Raw genomic sequence first — 19,200 nt, 5'->3', positions numbered from 1 at the left:
CTTCATCAGGAATGAGGAAGGGCTCTTGCCCAAAACATCGATTCTCCTGCTCCGCGGATGCTGCCTGACCTGCTGTGCTTTTCCAACACCTCACCCTCAACTCACATCAATTCTAGCCTCCCAACCTACCTTGATCCCTTGAAATTTGCCTAACGGCACTACAGGACCATGGCAAATGCCATCTACTTTGTCCTTCTCTCATCCCTAGAACATCTGAATAATAACAATATCTAAGTCAGGCTTCTACTTATCAGCTACAGCTCCACCTTCAACATTATAATCCCAACCAAACTAATCTCCAAATTCTGAGACCTAGGTCTCTGCTCTGCCCTCTGCAAATGGATCCTTGACTTCCTGACAGACAGACCGCAATCAGTGAAGATAGGCGACAGCACGTCCTCCACGATAATCCTCAAAACTAGCGCCTTGCACGGCTGCGTACTTAGCCCCTTACTGTATCCCTATACACTCACGACTGTGTGGCTAAATTTTGTCTGAACTCCATCTGCAAGTTCACTGATGACACCATCATTGTAGGCCGGATCTGAAACAATAGCAATACAGGAAGAGGTAGAGTGCTTGGTGGCATGGTGAAAAGGTAACAATCTCTCCCTCAACATCAGCAAAACTAAAGAGCTGATCATCAACCTCAGGAAGCAAGGGGGAGGGCATACCACTATCTACATCAATGGAACTGAGGTTGAAATAGTCGAGAACATCAAGTTCCTAGTAGTGACCATCACCAACAATCTGTTCTGGATCCACCTAAGTTGATGTGATGGTCAAGAGGGCACAACAATGTCTCTTCTTCCTCAGGAGGCTAAGGACATTTGGCCTTTGTGGGCGGCACGGTGGCACAGTGGTTAGCACTGCTGCCTCACAGCGCCTGTAGACCCGGGTTCAATTCCCGACTCAGGCGACTGACTGTGTGGAGTTTGCACGTTCTCCCCGTGTCTGCGTGGGTTTCCTCCGGGTGCTCCGGTTTCCTCCCACAGTCCAAAGATGTGCGGGTCAGGTGAATTGGCCAAGCTAAATTGCCCGTAGTGTTAGGTAAGGGGTAAATGTAGGGGTAAGGGTGGGTTGCGCTTCGGCGGGTCGGTGTGGACTTGTTGGGCCGAAGGGCCTGTTTCCACACTGTAAGTCTAATCTAAAAAAAAAACTCTCATCAACTTTCATAGATGCACCATTGAAAATATTCCAAATGGATGCATCACGGCTTGAAACAGCAACTGCTCTGCCCAGGTCCATAAGAAACTAAAGAGAGGTATGAACACAGCCCAGTCCATCACGCAGTTCAACCTTCCATCCATTGACTCCGTCTACACTTCTCGATGCTTCAGAAAGGCAGCCAACATCTTCCAAGATTCTTCCCACTCCAGTTATAATCTCTTCCAACCTCTTCCATCGGGCAGAAGATATAAAAGCTTAAACACATATACCAACAGGTTCAAGAACACCTTCTTCCCTGCTGTATTAACTTCTGAATGGACTTCTCATGTTGATCTTGCTTTTCTGCACCTTCTGTGCAACCATAACCGTGTATTCCTTGCTCTGTACAATCACTTTATGATCTTTGTATGGAATGATCTGCCTGTTCTGCACACAAAACAAAACTCTTCATCATATCTAAACATGTGACAATAATAAATCAAATCAATCTCATCAAGTGATCATCCTTTTCTTATTTCTACCCATTTCATTTTCACTGGATGATTCCTCAGAAATATTCTACCTACAGTGGTAATGTTTACCTAAATCAAAATGCTACTGCCTGTCCTCTCTTGCCTCCCTTTCTATCCTTCCTTTAATATCTAAAACACAGAACATTGAACTGCCAGTCCTGTTCTTTCCTCAGTCATGTTTCTGTAATGGCTATGACATCCCAGTCCCATGTTTGTATATACACGGCCTGAGTTTATCTGCCTTATCTGTAAGACCCCTTGCATTGAAATAAATGCAGTCTAATTCTTCAGAGTCACCTCACTCTCTGACTTGCTTTTGTCTGCCTTTTCTAATTAAATTACTCTTTTCCAATCCAGAACCATTCTCATCTTTATTTCTATTTTTACTGCTACTTAGGAAACCCTCCACCACCTCTCTCTACCAGTTTAAAGGCTCCCGAAATATCTCCCTGCCAGGATATTAGTCCCTTTCCAGTTCAGGTGAAATTCATCCCTTTTGAAAAGATCTTTTCTGCCCAGAAGAGATTCCAAGGATCCTAAAATCTAAACTCTTGCTCATTATACTATCTCTTCAGTCATTGATTTATCTTAGCAAGCATTGATTTACCTGTCCTACCTTTTTATTCCTACTTTCATTAGAACATGGCACTGGGAGTAAACCAGAGAATACTACCTGAGATTCTGCTCTTTAGCCTTCTACCTAACCTTTTATATACACTCTGCAAAGCCTTAACCCTTTTCCTAACTACGTCATTCCTATCAATGTGTACAACAACTTCCAGCTCGGACTCTCCTTCAACAATATGCTTCAACCGTTTTGAGACATCCTTAATCCTGGCACCTGGAAGGCAACACTAGATTCATTCTCATGGTTACATAATCTCCTGTCTCTGTCCCTGACAGGAGAGGACTCTATGACAATTATTCCTTTAAATCTTGACAAATCCTGTTTACTGTCAGATTCATTCTCAGTATCCAAAATCTGACTGCCACTTCTATTTTCCTCTGAGAGACTATCCCATTAAACAGTACCCAAAATGCTTCAAGCATTCTCTACCATTCAACATGATCATGGCTGAACCAATTATAAGACATGTCAACTGAGTCATGAGCTTCAGCATGGAGATAGGGATGGCCCTCAATAGTGTGTCTATAAAATTGGGGTATAAGGATTGAAATAATCTTTCTGATATACATAATGAGACTGTAAAAACTGCTTTTACAGTTGCTCCTTCATCAGGTAAGCTTTCAGAAAGCTTTTGATAAAGTCCCACACTTTCAGAAAGCTTTTGATAAAGTCCCACATAGGAGATTAGTGAGCAGAATTAGGGCACATGGTTTTTTAGATTACTTTAGATTACTTACAGTGTGGAAACAGGCCCTTCGGCCCAACAAGTCCACACCGACCCGCCGAAGCGCAACCCACCCATACCCATACATTTACCCCCTACCTAACACTACGGGCAATTTAGCATAGCCAATTCACCTGAACCGCACATCTTTGTGACTGTGGGAGGAAACCGGAGCACCCGGAGGAAACCCACGCAGACACGGGGAGAATGTGCAAACTCCACACAGACAGTCGCCCGAGGCCGGAATTGAACCCGGGTCCCTGGTGCTGTGAGGCAGCAGTGCTAACCACTGTGCCACCGTGCCGCCCCCACCGCAATGGTATTGGGGGCAAAGTACTAACTTGGATTGAAAGTTGGTTGGCTGATAGGAAACAAAGAGTAGTGATAAACGGTTCCATTTCGGAATGGCAGGCAGTGACCAGTGGGGTGCCGCAGGGATCCGTGCTGGGACCGCAGCTTTTTACAATATATGTTAATGATATAAAAGATGGTATTAGTAATAACATTAGCAAATTTGCTGATGATACTAAGCTGGGTGAAATGTGAGGAGGATGTTAGGAGATTACAAGGTGACCTGGACAGGTTAGGTGAGTGGTCAGATGCAGTTTAATGTGGATAAATGTATGGTTATCACTTTGGTGGCAAGAACAGAAAGGCAGATTACTACCTAAATGGAATCAATTTAGGTAAAGGGGCAGTACAAAGAGATCTGGGTGTTCTTGTGCACCAGTCAATGAAGGTAAGCATGCAGGAACAGCAGGCAGTGAAGAAGGCTAATAGCATGCTGGCCTTCATAACAAGAGGGATTGAGTATAGAAGCAAAGAGGTTCTTCTGCAGCTGTACAGGGCCCTGGTGAGACCACACCTGGAGTACTGTGTGCAGTTCTGGTCTCCAAATTTGAGGAAAGACATTCTGGCTATTGAGGGAGTGCAGCGTAGGTTCACGAGGTCAATTCCTGGAATGGTGGGACTACCTTACACTGAAAGACTGGAGCGACTGGGCTTGTATACCCTTGAGTTTAGAAAACTGAGAGGGGATCTGATTGAGACATATAAGATTATTAAAGGATTGGACACTCTGGAGGCAGGAAACATGTTTCCGCTGCTGGGTGAGTGCCGAACCAGAGGACACAGCTTAAAAATACGGGGTAGACCATTTAGGACAGAGATGAAGAGAAACTTCTTCACCCAGAGAGTGGTGGCTGTGTGGAATGCTCTGCCCCAGAGGGCAGTGGAGGCCCAGTCTCTGGATTCATTTAAGAAAGAGTTGGATAGAGCTCTCAAAGATAGTGGAATCAAGGGTTATGGAGATAAGGCAGGCACAGGATACTGATTAATGATGATCAGCCATGATTATATTGAATGGTGGCGCAGGCTCGAAGGGCAGAATGGCCTACTCCTGCACCTATTGTCTATTGTAACTGTGGAGCAAGATCGTAAGACACAGAACTTACAGAAAAAGATCACAGTGTCATGCAACTGAAACGATGTATTGAACAAACCTAGATAACAGCTCCACAGCTACCTGATGGAGGAGTAACACTCTGAAAGCTAGTACTTCCAAATAAACCTGTTGGACTATAACCTGGTGTGTGATTTTTAACTTTGTACACCTCAGTCCAACACTGGCACTTCCACATCATTGTTACAATGTAATATAGTTCATTTATTTTGTGTAATAATCTTTGTGCTCTGTTGTTATAAATACTTCGGCAGCCTCCTCTGAATATGTTCACTGACTGAACTCCACAGGAAACAAAAGAAGTATGAAACTTACGGTTTGTCAACCATATCTTAGTCTGGGATAAATCAAGAATTGTGGATGCTGGAGATCTGAAATGCACAAAAACAGAAATTGCTGGAAAAATTCAACAGGTTTGGCAGCATCGGCAGAGAGAAAACAGTTAACTTTTTGTGCCCGATGCCTTGTCCAGTATTAATTACCATTTGTTGCAATCATAATAAGGTACAGTACACATGTTTTTCTTCGGCACATGTCTTCCTCCAGGAATTGTCTAGGTCTGTGCCTCGCAGTGCCCAGGAGATTACATTTATTTTTGGAGAATTCAGGACAATCCTGGAAGATTGGCACCTGAATTATCATGTAGAATGTAGCGATTCTATAATATAATTGGGCCTAAATTAAAGAGAGGATCTGGTACTGAAATGTGCAAGAGGTGCTCCCCCTACTGTTGCTGTGGGAAGGTGACAGGGAATGCAAGTGACTGAATTACTTTTTCCTAAAGAGCTGGCACAATGAGCCAAATCATCTCATTTTACATTGCAATCAATATGTACAACCCACACGTTCCAGCAGCAGATGTCCTGACCTTCCTGGGAAGGTGTGTGCAGCTGGAAGGAGACAGCACTGATGCTGTGGACCCATTCAGAATTTGGACCAGTAAGCAGCCGGTCAAGGTGACCCTGAAGGTGGACGCCAGTGAGAACATCTTCCATCCACCCAACAGCTTCATGATTGGAGGGAGCAGAGGCTACCTGATGTACGCAAGGGCAGCCTAGAGTGTGCCAAACTTGCAGGAGTGCAGGACACATGGCAGCGGACTGTAAGGTAACGATCTGTAGGAACTGCAAACAGGAAGGTCACCTGACCAAGGACTGCAAGGAGTCCAAAAAATGTAACCTGTGTGGGGAGGCAGGCCACATGTATTAGGCATGCCCAGGAAGGGGGGGGGGGGGCGGCACAATGTACGCTCAGTTGGCTGGAGGTGGCAATGTCAGCCGTGGACCCCCACGGATCAACAAGGCACCACTATCCAGAATATCCAGAGTCAAATAGCACCCAGAAAGAAGGACAAGCTGGAGTGGAACAGACGGCAGCCAGTGTCGAGGCACAAAAACTGACCCAAGCTCCAGCTGTACAGACAGAGGCAATGGAGGAGGAGGAAACTAAAGAGGTGGGGGAGTGGATACCAGTAAACACAGAAAGAGGAAAATCCACCAGGCACCCAAAGCAAAGTGGGAAATGACAACTACATGATGACGACACTAGTAGCTATTCAGATGGCAAAGAGGGGTGGAAGGACGGTCATCACCAAAAGAAGAGGCAGAACACCACAGGGGAAAAGGAGAGGAGTACCCCCCTCACCTCAAAAATAATGGCTCCCCGAGAGGACTGGTAAAGCCCAGCCCCCACCTGGTGAGAACCAGGGGGTACCCACTGCCCCACTACTCCAGGTAACTGGGAGCCGCAATCCTCTGACAATCCCACTGTCAGACACAGAACTGAACTCTGCGGACCCTGGGCTTACTCCGATGACATCAGAGTTGGGAAATTATCCCGGGCAGGATCTGAACAGTTACCTCAGCCGTGTGAGGGTCCAACAGTTCACCCACATCACAAGGATGCAGACAGCTACCCCAGGGACAGGACCATTGGTGAATGGACACTGGTAACCTCAAACTTTAAATGGGTGTTAAAATTGTCAGCATTAACTTTCCTAGCTGATGTTAAAGCAAATATATCATTTCTGTCAGAGTGTGGGATACCACACCTCAGCAACTACAGGAGATGGCCGAGCTTGGGGGCCCATGGGACATCAATTTGGTAAGGTAGCAATGATAACAGCTCCTCTGGCCTGGGTATCCTGCTGCGAAGAGGCAACTTCATCTCAGAGGTTAAGGTGGTGGTGGGCGGGCGCCTCCTCATCACTAACTTTACGTACAAAAATGCTCCCCTGAGACAAATTAATGTGTATACACTAGTGGGAAAGAGTAAGCAGTTGGCCATCCTGCAGTAGTTTCTACTGTTGCTGGCTATGTCCAGACTGTCATTCTAGCCAGTAAACTGGACACCGCGGCCAGAGTTCTGATGGAAATGGTCAAAGATGCCTTCAGTACCCCTGCAGATGGAGGGCAGTGTAGATACACCTGGCCATGGGCAGACAGAACATAGAACATAGAAAAGTATAGCACAGAACAGGCCCTACATATCCCTCAACTCACTACTATCCATGTGCATGTCCAGCAGTCGCTTAAATGTCCCTCATAACTCTGCTTCCACCACCACCACTGGCAATGCATTCCATGCATTCACAACTCTCTGCGTAAAGAATCCGTCATTGACGTCTCCTCTATACCTTTCTCCTAACATCTTAAAACTATGACTCCTCGTACCATTCAATTCTGCCCTGGGGAAAAGTCTCTGGCTATTGACTCTATCTATTCCTCTCATTATCTTGTATACCTCGATCAGGTCTTCTCTCTTCCTCCTTCTCTCCAGAGAGAAAAGTCCAAGCTTGTTCAGCCTTTCTTCATAAGGCAAGCCCTCCAGTCCAGGCAGCATCCTGGTAAACCTTCTTTGCACCCTCTCCAAAGCCTCTGTATCTTTCCTACAGTAGGGCGACCAGAACTGGACACAATATTCCAAGTGTGGTCTCACCAGGGCCTTGTAGAGCTGTAGCAAAACCTTGCTGCTCTTAACTCGATCCCCGTGTTAATGAAAGCCAAAACATCATATGCTTTCTTAACAACCCTATCCACTTGGGTGGCAATTTTGAAGGATCTATGTACTTGCACACCCAGATCCCTCTGTTCCTCCAAACTGCCAAGAATCCTGTCTTTAATCCTATATTCAGCATTTGAATTCGACCTTCCAAAATGCATCACTTTGCACTTATCCAGGTTGAACTCCATCTGCCATTTCTCAGCCCAGCTCTGCATCCTGTCTATGTCGCGCTGCAGCCTGCAGTAGCCCTTGATACTATCAATGGCACCTCCAACCTTTGCGTCTGTAAATTTACTAACCCACCCCTCAACCTCCTCATTCAAGTCATTTAAAGAGCAGAGACCAAGAACAAAACCCTGCAGGACCTCACTCAACACTGACCTCCAGGTAGAATACTTTCCATCGACAACCACTTTCTGCCTTCTGTCAGCCAACCAATTCTGAATCCAGATAGCTAAATCTTCCTGTATCCCATACTTCCTGACTTTATGAATGAGCCTTTATGGGGAACTTTATCAAATGCCTAGCTGAAGTCCATGACCACCACATCCACTGCTCAACCTTCGTCAACCTGTCTTGTCATCTCCTCAAAGAACTCAATAAGATTTGTGAGGCATGACTTGCCCCTCACAAAGCCATGCAGACTGCCTTTAATCACTCTAGTCTTTGCCAAATAGTAAAAAATCCTATCCCTCAGAATTTTTTCCCAAAAACCTGCTGACCACAGATGTTAAGACTGACTGGTCTGTAATTGCCAGGGATTTCCCTATTACCCTTCATGAAAAGAGGAATAACATTCGCCTCCTTCCAATCCTCCTGTACGACCCCTGTGGAGAGTGAGGAGGCAAAGATCCTCACCAGCGGCTTAGCAACCTCCTTTCTCGCTTCCCAGAGCAGCCCAGGTTAAATCTGGTCTGGCCCTGAGGACTTATCAATCTTAATGTTTTCCAAAATTTCCAGCACATCAACCATCAATCATGATCTGGTCAAGCCTGTATCCCAGCTCCTCAAAATTTTCATTCACAATAAGGTCCCTTTCCTTTGTGAAAACCGAAGCAAAAAACTTATTTAGGGCTTCCCCTATCTGCTGAGACTCCACACACAAGTTCTCACCGCTATCCCTGATTGGCCCTACTTTCTCCCTGATCGGCCCTACTTTCTCCTGATCATTCTCTTAATCCTCACATATGAGTAAAATGACTTTGGGTTCTCTCTAATCCTTCTTGCTAAGCCTTTCGTGTCCCCTCCTGGCTGTCCTCAGTCCATTTCTGAGCTTCTTTCTAGCAAGCCTGTAGTCTTCTAAAGCTGTGCTAGATCCTTGCTTCCTCCACCTTACATAAGCTACCTTCTTCCTTTTAACGAGAAGGTCCTCTGTTCTCGTCATCCAAGGTTCCTTAGTCTTACCAGTCTCAGAGGAACAAATTCATGCATCACTCACAACATCTGCTCCTTAATAGTCTCCACATGTCTGTTGTGCCCTTTCTGTGGAACAATTTCTCCCAGTCTGTACTTCCCAACTGCTGCCTGATAGTGTCATAATTTCCTTTTCCCCAATTAAATATCTTCTCTCAGTAACTGCTCCTTTCCCTCTCCAAGGCTATAGTAAATGTGGGGCAATTGTGATTACTGTCACCAAAGTGTTCTCCCACTGTGAGTTCTGACACCTGTCCTGGCTCATTGCCGAGCACTAAATCCAAAATGGCCTCTCCACTTGTCGGTCTGTCTACAGAGCAACTAAGGAAATCCTCCTGAACACACCTGAAAACAACGGCTCCATCCAAACCATCTGCATTTAGGAGGTTCCAGTCAATATTGAGAAAGTTGAAATCATCCATAACAACAACCCTGCTACATTTGCATTTTTCCAGAATCTGCCCGCCTATGAGTTCTTCATCGCTTTACTGCTATTAGGTGGTCTGTAGAAAACCCCTAATGCAGTGGCTGCTCCTAACTTCCACCCATACTGACTCAGTAGACAAACCGTCTTCAACAATCTTCGTTTCTGTAGCTGTGATGCACTCTCTGATTAGCAATGCTACACCCCCTCCTCTTTTTCCACCCTCCCTGTTCTTTTTAAACGTTCTAAACCTTGGATCATCAAGCAACCACTCCTGCCCCTGTGAAATGCACATTTCTATTATGGCCACAACATTGTAGCCCCAAGTACTGATCCATGCTCTAAGTTTGTCATTCTTATTTCTGACACTCCTTGCGTTAAAGCAGACACACTTTAACTGATCCCTTTGTTTCATCGCGTGAGAAACCTTCCCAATAGATTCACTATATCCTGTCACTGCCCCATCTGCAACTGTCCCCCTCTCAGATATGTGTCTCTGATTCCCACCCTCCCTGCCAAACTAGTTTAAACCCTCTCGAATCACACGAGCAAATCTACCATCCAGGATATTTGTGCCCATGTTTCACGTACAGTTCTTTTTTGCTCAGGATCCGCTGGAGGTGTGTGACAGTATGATTCTGGCAGGAATCATGGGCGAATCCTTGAGGAAAGCTATCATCACCCTCAACTACAAGCTGAAGGGGGAGAAGGAGGAAATTAGAAATTGGAGACCAATCTCACTGCTAAATGTGGACTACAAAATCTTGTTGAGGGCCACTGCCAATCGGGTCAGGTGTACTCTGAAATCGGTGATTCTTCCCGACCAAACCTGTCCTGTACTGGGCAGGAAGATCGCTGAGGAGGGTGGTGGCAGTGGTGGAGACTTGCCTCATCAGCCTGGATCAGGAGAAAGCCTTTGACAGGATATTGCACACGTGCATGTGAGATGTTCTCTCCAAAATGGGCTTTGGGGAGGGAATCTGCAGTTGTATCCAACTGCTCTACAATAACATTGTCATTGAGGCAGGGCTGCCCACTCTCATCTGCCTTGTTTGTGTGCTGTATACAGCGATTTGCTGAATCCATCAGGTAGGATGCGAGCCTTTGAGGAGTGACTACTCCTGGCAGCAGGACCCTACAGGTTATGACCACCCTGTACATGGATGAGGTCGCCGTTTCCTGCTTGGATCTGCTGTCAAGGCACAGACTCACATGCATCCGTGACCAGTTTGAATGAGCCTCAGGGGCCAAGGTAAATCGAGGCAAGAGCGAGGCCACGGTCTTTGGAAATGGGCTGACCAATCTTCTATCCCCATCACCATCACGACAGACCACCTGAAGATGCTGGGTATTTGGTTCGGAAGGGCTGGGACATGCACCAAGTCTTGGAAGGCTGTGTCACTAAGGACAGGGAGACACTGAGCAGATGGGAGCAATGATTGCTCTCCATCACAGGAAAAAACCTGGTCATCAGTTATGTGGTACTCTGTGTTGTTATACATGATGCAGGTCTGGCCTACTCCCTGAATCTGCGCTGCTGCAGTCACCCAGGCCATCTTTCAATTCATGTGGTGATCAACAATGGACTGTGTCCAAAGGGACACAATGTATAAACATCTAGAAAAGAAGGGGAAAAAAACACACCCAATGCTACCCTAACCCTGACGGCCACCTGTGTGTGTGGCTGCATCAAATTGTGCGTGCATCTCCAGTACGCAAACACCATATGTCACTGCATACTGAGGTTCCACTTCAGAATCATAGAATCACTAAGTGTGGACGCAGGCCATTCAACCCATCAAGTTCACACCGCCCCATCAAAGAGCAAACTATGTGATAACTCCCATGGCTAATCCACCTAGCCTACACCTCCCTGGACACTGTGGGTATGTCAGCATGGCCAATCCACCTGTTCCCAGTGTTGCGAAGGATGGGCCTGACCTTGCTGCCATGGAACGCTCCAAATAGTTGGACCATTCCGTATCACCTGTCCTCCATGGAAAAATTTGTGAAGAAAAACACCCTTGACCACAAGCCAATCAGGAAGTGGTCAGCACAAAGTGTCCTTGAGACCTTTGGGAAAAGGAGAGGGTGCATCCTCTTGAGCAGTTCCCTGAGTACACTGTCAAAGTCATTCTGCAGAAAGCTTAATCACTAGAACTTTCAAACAAGCACCAGGACATGGCTTGGCTGGTGGTGAGAAGGGCTCTGCCTGTGAGATCCTTTATGCATGCTGCCCTCGAATCATCTGTAGAGGGGACCAAGACTGTCATACAGCTTCTTCTGGAATGTGCCTATGCAAAGGAAGTCTGAAAAGGAATGCAGTGATGTTTGTTGAGGTTCGTCCCCAGCAGCTCTGTGACACAGGAGTCCACGCTCTAAGGTCTGTTCCTCGGGACGTACACAGAGATGAACATCAACTGTGCTTGGAGAACCATCAATTCGGTGAAAGACGTTCTTTGGTCTGCCTTAAATTTGCTGGTCTTCTAGTTGAAGGAGTTAACCTCGACTGAGTGTTGCAGACCAGCACATTCCAAGGTCCAGGGTTACATGCTGAAGCTTTGGGTACCTGCTGCCAAGGGGCAATAGGGAAAGACCACCGTGTAAGGTCCTTTGGCCAAAGAATAATGGGGGCCCATTCAATAATTGGGCCCCACTGACACCTCAGCCAAATGCCAAGAGATTGGACGGTTAACGTAAAAAATCGTAAAGGTCAACGACTCAATGTGTTCTCTGAATGTAAAGACTGGAAACATCTGAATAGCATCACCAACTGTACATGTACCAATGATTTCTATGAACAAAGTATATTTTTGAAATAAAAAACCCAGCCCCCTAACCTATTCGTGTAAACCAACATTTGCTAAGTCAGCCTATCTAACCCACACATCTTTGGACTGTGGAAGGAAACCTGGGGCACTCAGAGGAAGCCCAAGCAGACATAGGGATTAGTGAAGGGAGCGGGAGCAGGTTGATATGGAGGAGGGGGAGTGATGGTGAAGGAGAATGTGTGTAGAGGTTGTTGTAGTAGTGATGGTGGTGGAGAAGGGGGGGGCGTGAACAGGCTGGCTGGGGGATGGGGTTAGGGGTTCTGGACAGGGTGGGATAGTGGTTGTGAAGGAGACGGGTTGGGTTGAGAGGAAGGAGTAGGTGTGTGAGGAGGAGGATGGAGGGGAAGTGATGGGGGTTGGTGGGTGAGAACTAAAGCTCACCGCACGCGCAGTTTCCCTGTAGTCAGAGAGGAGGTTGCAAACGTCACTGCCGGTCACGTGTTGTCCGCCGGCTTCCTCCACTCGGAACCTTTGTCGGCGGGCCTCTTTGTGCGGGCACAGAGTTCCGGGGGGTCGGGAGAGGCGGAGGGTGCTGTTGACGGGAGATGTCAAAGAAGTTGGAGACGAGTTAGGAGCTGGGGCTTGAATCTGGTAGAAGCAAGAGTTAGGACGTATTTAGGAACGGGACAAGGACAGGTATGGCAAGAATAAATCACATGTAAGGCGCATGTTCAACAGTGCACCCGGAATAGTGTATGCATGTATGTTACATAAAGCGTGCCTCTATATCCGCAATAGGTTATAGACCTGCTAATGTGTCTGGGTTAGCGAGCTTGATTGACACTGTGCCCAGATCCTGTGTTGCATATTGCGTGCCTTTTACCTGGAGTGCATTTAACAACATGCTTGTTTGGAATATGCACCTGAGATTATTCTAGTGTATACTTAATGTTCTATTATATCCAAAAAGATATTATACAGACACATGTGTGAATGTCTCAATTCACTCGGGGTACAGTATGGATGTAGGAATGTGCCAGTATACCCTGAGCAAAGTTTGCACCCAGCAGTGTGCCAATTTAAACTCTATGGAATTTAGAAGGAAGAGTGGGCATCTCATTGAATACTGAGAGGCCTGGATAAAGGGGACATGGAGAAGATGGTTCTGCTAGTAGGAGAAACTAGGACTCAAGGGCACCGCCTCAGAGTGAAGGATGAGCCGTTAGAACTGAGTCGAGAAGGATTTTTTTCCGCCAGTGGGTGATGAATCTATGGACTGCATTGCTGCAGGAGGCTGTGGACCAACTCATTGAGTGTCTTTAAGTCAGAGAGATGTTCTTGATTAGTTGGGGGATCAAAGGTTATGGGGAGTAGTCAGGAGAATAGTGTTGATAAACATAACTGCCATGATTGAATGCTGTAGCAGATCAGATGGACCAAATGACCTAATCTGCTCCTATATTTTATGATCTACGTTAGGAGTAGAGTTTGCATCCAGTATTTGCAAACACATCTGATGTCATGTACATCTAATTGAAACACAAAATTCATTATGATCATAGATGATCATCCTACTCAATAGCCTGTTCCTGCTTTTCCCTCATTCATTGATCCCACTAGCCTCAAGTGCTGTATGTGATTTTTTTTCTTGAAATCATACTGTGTTCAATGTACTGCCACTTCAACATGCCACTGTCTTCCCTGTCTTCTTTCCTTGTCATCATCTCTGACTCAGGTTGGCTGCAATGCTCCAGCAAAGCTCAGCGCAAGCTGAAAGAACAGCACCTCATATTCTGCTTGGGAACCCCACAACCTTACGCACTTAATATTAAGTTCAACAATATTAGAGTTTGAAGACCTTTCCCCATGCTTTTCCCGCACACGCGAGATTATATGGGCTGTAACCACACTGCCTATTGTCAGCAACTAATAGTCCTCATTCCACAGCTATTCAATTTCCCAGACTGACCTTTAACCACTCGTGTCTGTCCAACTATCTTTCTCTGTCTTCGGGCTCTATCTTTCCCTGTTGTTTACTCTCCTCCTTCTTCCACTCCATCTTCTGTATATTTAAAAAAAATCTTTTCCTACCTGCCATCAGTTTTGTAGAAAGGTCACTGGACCTGAAAAGTTAACCTTGATTTCACTGAACAGATGCTGCCAGTCCCCTGAGATTTTCGAGCATCTTCTGTTCTTTTTTCTTGGCATCTGCTGTTCTTTAGGTTTTTTAATCTAATGTTTTAGCCTTGACTGCTTTATGTTGTAGTGAATTTCACAGGCTCACCGCTCTGGATGAAGAAATTTCTCATCTTAGTCCTAAATGGTTTACCCTGCATCCTTAAACTTAGATTCCCAGTTCTGGACTTCCCGACTATCAGGAACATTTTTCCTTAACCTACCCTGTCTAGTCCTATTAAAATTTTATAGGTTTCTATGAGATTACACCTCATTCTCTTAGTCAATTCAACTCCTCCTGCTATCCCAAGAGTCTGTCTGGTGTAGCACCATATTCTGGACAGAACATACAACGTGTGAGTATGCTGATAAACTTCAGATGAGTGTCATGTAATAGACGTATCTAGTGTATAACATTTGTATACATAACATTTCATTTTATAATGGGAAAGAATTTAAAATTAACTATACATTATTGTGGTGCACTCAATTAATGTTTTGCTGGTATATCTTCAATAGAGTATACATCTAATATATAGTACAAGAAGATTACAGTGTCCATATGTGACAATGTAATGCAATAAGCAACAAAAGGAGAAAGAAAATATATAAGTTTACAGATCTAGATTCTGTCATTTGATCCTATATTCTCAGGATGCTTGTTGTGGAATTATAAAAGTTTAAGTATGATCTGTACTTTGACTATATCTACCTTTTGTCAGCACTATGATTTGGTTACCCGCCATAGTAATAGACTAGATGGCTTTGTGGGTCTCGGGCCTTGTAGTCATAGTGAATGTTGAGACTTCATAGTTAAGTGAGTTTATGTGAAACTGATCATTGCTGGCCGATCTTTCAGCCTTGAATCCGGACTCAAATCCAGTCCAGAATTATGAGATTAAAATATATTCTTTCTGCTGGTCATTAGGGTTCTGTGTGAAATTAACTGGGATCACTTCAGTTGCATTCCCAGCAAGTGTAAATCTACAGTGCAGAACATATGCTAATTGACAATCTCATACATTGAGGCCACAAGATGTTGGTATTGACAATAATAGGAGGAATGTCACAATGATGCAGTACCGGGTACTCTTGAGATTTGGAAAGAGGTATGCATTGATAGTAGGCCAGGGCTAACTTTATGTATCTGATTGCATCAAAGATGCACAGTCACTGTAAAGAATGAGATCAGTTTTCCAGCATCAGCATACCTCATGTTTAGTGTAAAAGGAAATTGAAAATTAAGGTAAGTGCCTAAAATAGAAAAGCAGTAGCTATTACAGATTTTTGTAACTTTACTGCAGTACATGACTGAATATAATAGGATCCAAGCAGTGACATTGCCATTAATAACAGCTTATATTTATGTAATGTCCCACATTTAATAATAATGATAAAGTGTAAAGACGGAAAAGAAAATGCACACTGAGCCAGGAGGAAGGTTTGTGCAGCTGGTTAGGGGATTAGACCAAACAAAATGAGAGACACTTTTTGAAAGGAGACTTTTAAAAGCAGATAGAGAAATGGTAAGGGAGAAGATTTATATAGAATATTAGAGAGCAATGATGGAAGGAGCATTTGATAGTGAGAAGGAAGGAAGAGATTAGCATCAGAGAATTGAAAACATACACGTATAGGATTCTGTAGAAATTAGTATGGAACTAGGCAATTCAGCTTAACCAGTAGTCAAACAACTGCTGAAGTCTCTGCTACCAGAACTACCCACCTTAACAGTTGCAACATTTCACAGTCTATTGTAATGGATAAGTCAAAGGCTGTACGAAATATTTTTCAACATTTACTTTTTGGATTCACCCCTCATTTCTAATCACTGTGTCTTTTTTTTTTGCATTAAGTAGCTGATGAACTCACTTTTTCTTTTATTTAAAGCCTAGTTAAATTGGGTCTTGTTAAAACATAATGCTTTTAACTAGAAACGATATCTATAAGGGAAGGAATCCTTTTAAAATTAACCATGTAATGACCACGTAAGGGAGGTTGAGTAAAGAAGTAGTACCAATTCACCCCTCCACATCTGGGGTCATAATGAACTGGGGCCCCTTGCCAGGTCCTGGTCATATCAAAATTAAAAATGGGCAGGAGCTTGAGTAGAATATATCTGGGAGAATCAAAAAAGTAAGCAAAACAAAACTTTGGCGACATGAACTAACATTGAGGGCAATTAAGAATTTAGCAGCAAAAAAAGGCAAGACTGTAAATGTATATTGAAGGTTTACTAGGACAATAGCAAGGTGGTGATGGGTTTGTGGAATATATAATAAATAGTTTTCTAAATTAGTATACTCAGCAACAAACTAGAGGTATGCCCTATTAGGAGAAATTGAGTTGATGAGACCTATATTTCCTGACGTTTAGAATAATGAGAGGAGATCTGATTGAAACATAAAATTATTTAAGACACTTGATGGTATTTCCTGATTTCAGCTTCTGAATGAAGGGCTTAAACATCTAAGGTTGTGATCAGAAGACATTTCTTCACACAAAGTACTATAAACTCCCAGAGTTCAATGGATGCAAAGCCATAGAGTATTTTCAAGGCATTGATTGATAGACAGATAATGTGAATAGGTGAGGTTAGCGTAAAACATCTGCGCTGATACTATTGAAAGGGAGAACAGGAATCAAGGGGCCAAATGGCTTACTTCTACTTCTTGTGTTCTTTTAGATTGATTGATAGATGATTGGTGAGAAGTTGGGACTGCCTGATGTGAGGACAAAGGACTTTTATAAGAACATCACTGATTTTCAAGCAATTCTGGCACAACTGTTGTTATATTCACTGAATTTGCTTCTGTTACCCTTTCTCTTTAACAAGGCTTCAATTTTTCATCTTTGTTCTTTTTTATCCTTTCACTTCTGGTTTAGAATCAATTTTCTGTCTTTCGTTTTTATTTTATATGTGACAGTTCTTTTTACTTAGCACCTCAGTTCTTGTGCTGCCTTGCTTTGCTGTAGAATTTTCCTTTGGCAATATTTTTTGTTTCTTTTTCATCACAGCTCTCTCTTGGTGTCCTCCGCCAAATAATATTGGGCACCAGCTTTCGTGAATAGGTGATGACAGTCAAACTCTTAATTGTTAAAGCACCATAAAGGAACCAGGCATGCACCATCTGTAACCTTTTCATAAAATTGAATGTTTCGACTTTGCAATATTTGCAACCCACAACAGACTTTTCACCTTGGCTTCTTCTCTGGAATCATCCCTTGATTATTTTGACAGACAAGTGCAAATACAACTGTGCCTTTTTTTTTGCCTATATTACCCCTATTTCTCTTTGGGTTAAGGGTTCCCTGGTATGTCCTACTATTCTTCAGTATCTCACCCAGGTGATCAGTCTTCACACATTAACCTTGACAATGAGCATGTAAAATCATAGCAGACATCACATCCTATCCTATTTCAGATATCACTTTCAATTATATTGGCAGCTAAGTATATGTTGTTGTGTGCAATCTTTGAGCATCTGCTGCTGAAGGTTTCTTGTGAGGGAGTTTATTGCTGCATGTATCAGATAAATCTGGGTAACAAGCCTGATAAATTTGAAATGCTAGAATGTTTTATTTATGTTCCGTTGTTACGATTGTCCATCATTCCCTAGATGATGGATAGTGAAGGAACGGTGTGCAGGGGTAAATATTCTAGATGTCCTGCTTTTGATGCTGACATTTGAGAACAGAATCTCACTGGACTGAGTCATATATCATGCATGAATTTGCTCATGACACTTACTGTGACTCAAGTTTGATGCCCATGAACTGTGGAAAGACCTCTTTCCTTATTCTCTTAATGTCAGCTATAAATTGACTCAAACTCGTAGAGGGCTGCCGATGAACAAAGTAGCCTTTCCTCATTCATTCTATCAGAGCCTTTCATAATTTTAGAAGTTACTTTTCAAGATAAGACAAATTCTGACAAGAGATGGATGCAGCAATCATCTGACTTAATAGCTCTTTTAAGTGACTTAACTTCAAAGTTTGTTTGATAACATGCCTATGAAGCATTTTGGTATGTTCTGCTATGGAGTAGCACAAATAAAGTGCAAGTTGTCCTTCTATAGCTCCCTGTTTATAAGTGATATTCCAAAAATATCACAGAAATCAGGGTTGGGATCTGGGACCAAGAAGGATGGAGGCTAAAAGTCTCTGGTTCCCTGTGCCAGAATGGGGTGGAAATTTGCACTCCGATTGAAAAGGCCAAATTTATGAGTTAAACTAAAGCTGAAAGATTCGCCTAACATTTGCTAAAGATCTCTAGTAGTACACTCAATGTGAAGGACAGTTCTGGGGTTAGAGCTTAACCAGGTTGATAAAGGAAAAGTGCAGAAGTAAATCCTGAGGAGCTAAGAACTTTTTCTGATTCTGGTAGAATTGAGTGTCTACTTAAAGAATAGTGTGACATATACCCAGTGAAGTGAGAGTTTTCAATTGTGCTAAAAATAAAAAGGGGGCTCATCTATTCTGTGGTTTAAAGTATAAGTTGCCTATAAAGGTAGCAGGTAAAAAAAAATTGGGGATGAACAAGAGGCCAGAATGCGAGGAGCAAATCAATCCCTGAATGATGCAAGGCTGGAAGAGTGTACAGAAGTAGGGAATGGATCATGAAGGACCTGAAAGTAAAGTTGAGAATTTGAAAATTAAAGTATTTCTGGGCCAGTGCAGTACATAAGAACTATATCATGTGCTTTAAAATATGTTTTCTTTGTATAATTTGTATAATGTTACCATTATGTTAAACTACCTGGATTCCAGATGAAGAGCGTATACTCAGAACATTGACGCTCTTGCTACTCAGCTGTGCTTTTCCAGCACCCCACGTTTACACTCCGATTTTGAGTATCTGCAGTCCTCATTTCCTCCTTGGTCAACAATTAGCTTGCTAGTTTAAGATCATTGCCTG

The 19,200-nt window shown here is 43.8% G+C and overlaps 1 protein-coding gene across 1 annotated transcript in view; it reads left to right on the top strand.

The window, feature by feature from the left end:
* The first annotated feature begins 12,650 nt into the window (after positions 1-12,650).
* The window catches only part of gtf2h1 (general transcription factor IIH, polypeptide 1), a 66,418-nt gene continuing 59,868 nt past the window's right edge, over positions 12,651-19,200 (top strand). The window contains exon 1 of the mRNA XM_060838451.1: positions 12,651-12,803. The gene's annotated coding sequence lies outside the window, so the exon portion shown is untranslated. The remainder of the gene's footprint in view (positions 12,804-19,200) is intronic.

Source organism: Hemiscyllium ocellatum, chromosome 18 (assembly GCF_020745735.1).
Source record: "Hemiscyllium ocellatum isolate sHemOce1 chromosome 18, sHemOce1.pat.X.cur, whole genome shotgun sequence".
In the NCBI taxonomy this organism is placed as follows: Eukaryota; Metazoa; Chordata; class Chondrichthyes; order Orectolobiformes; family Hemiscylliidae; genus Hemiscyllium; species Hemiscyllium ocellatum.
Note: the sequence above shows the minus strand (reverse complement) of the source record. Positions and strands in the feature narration are given on the sequence as shown.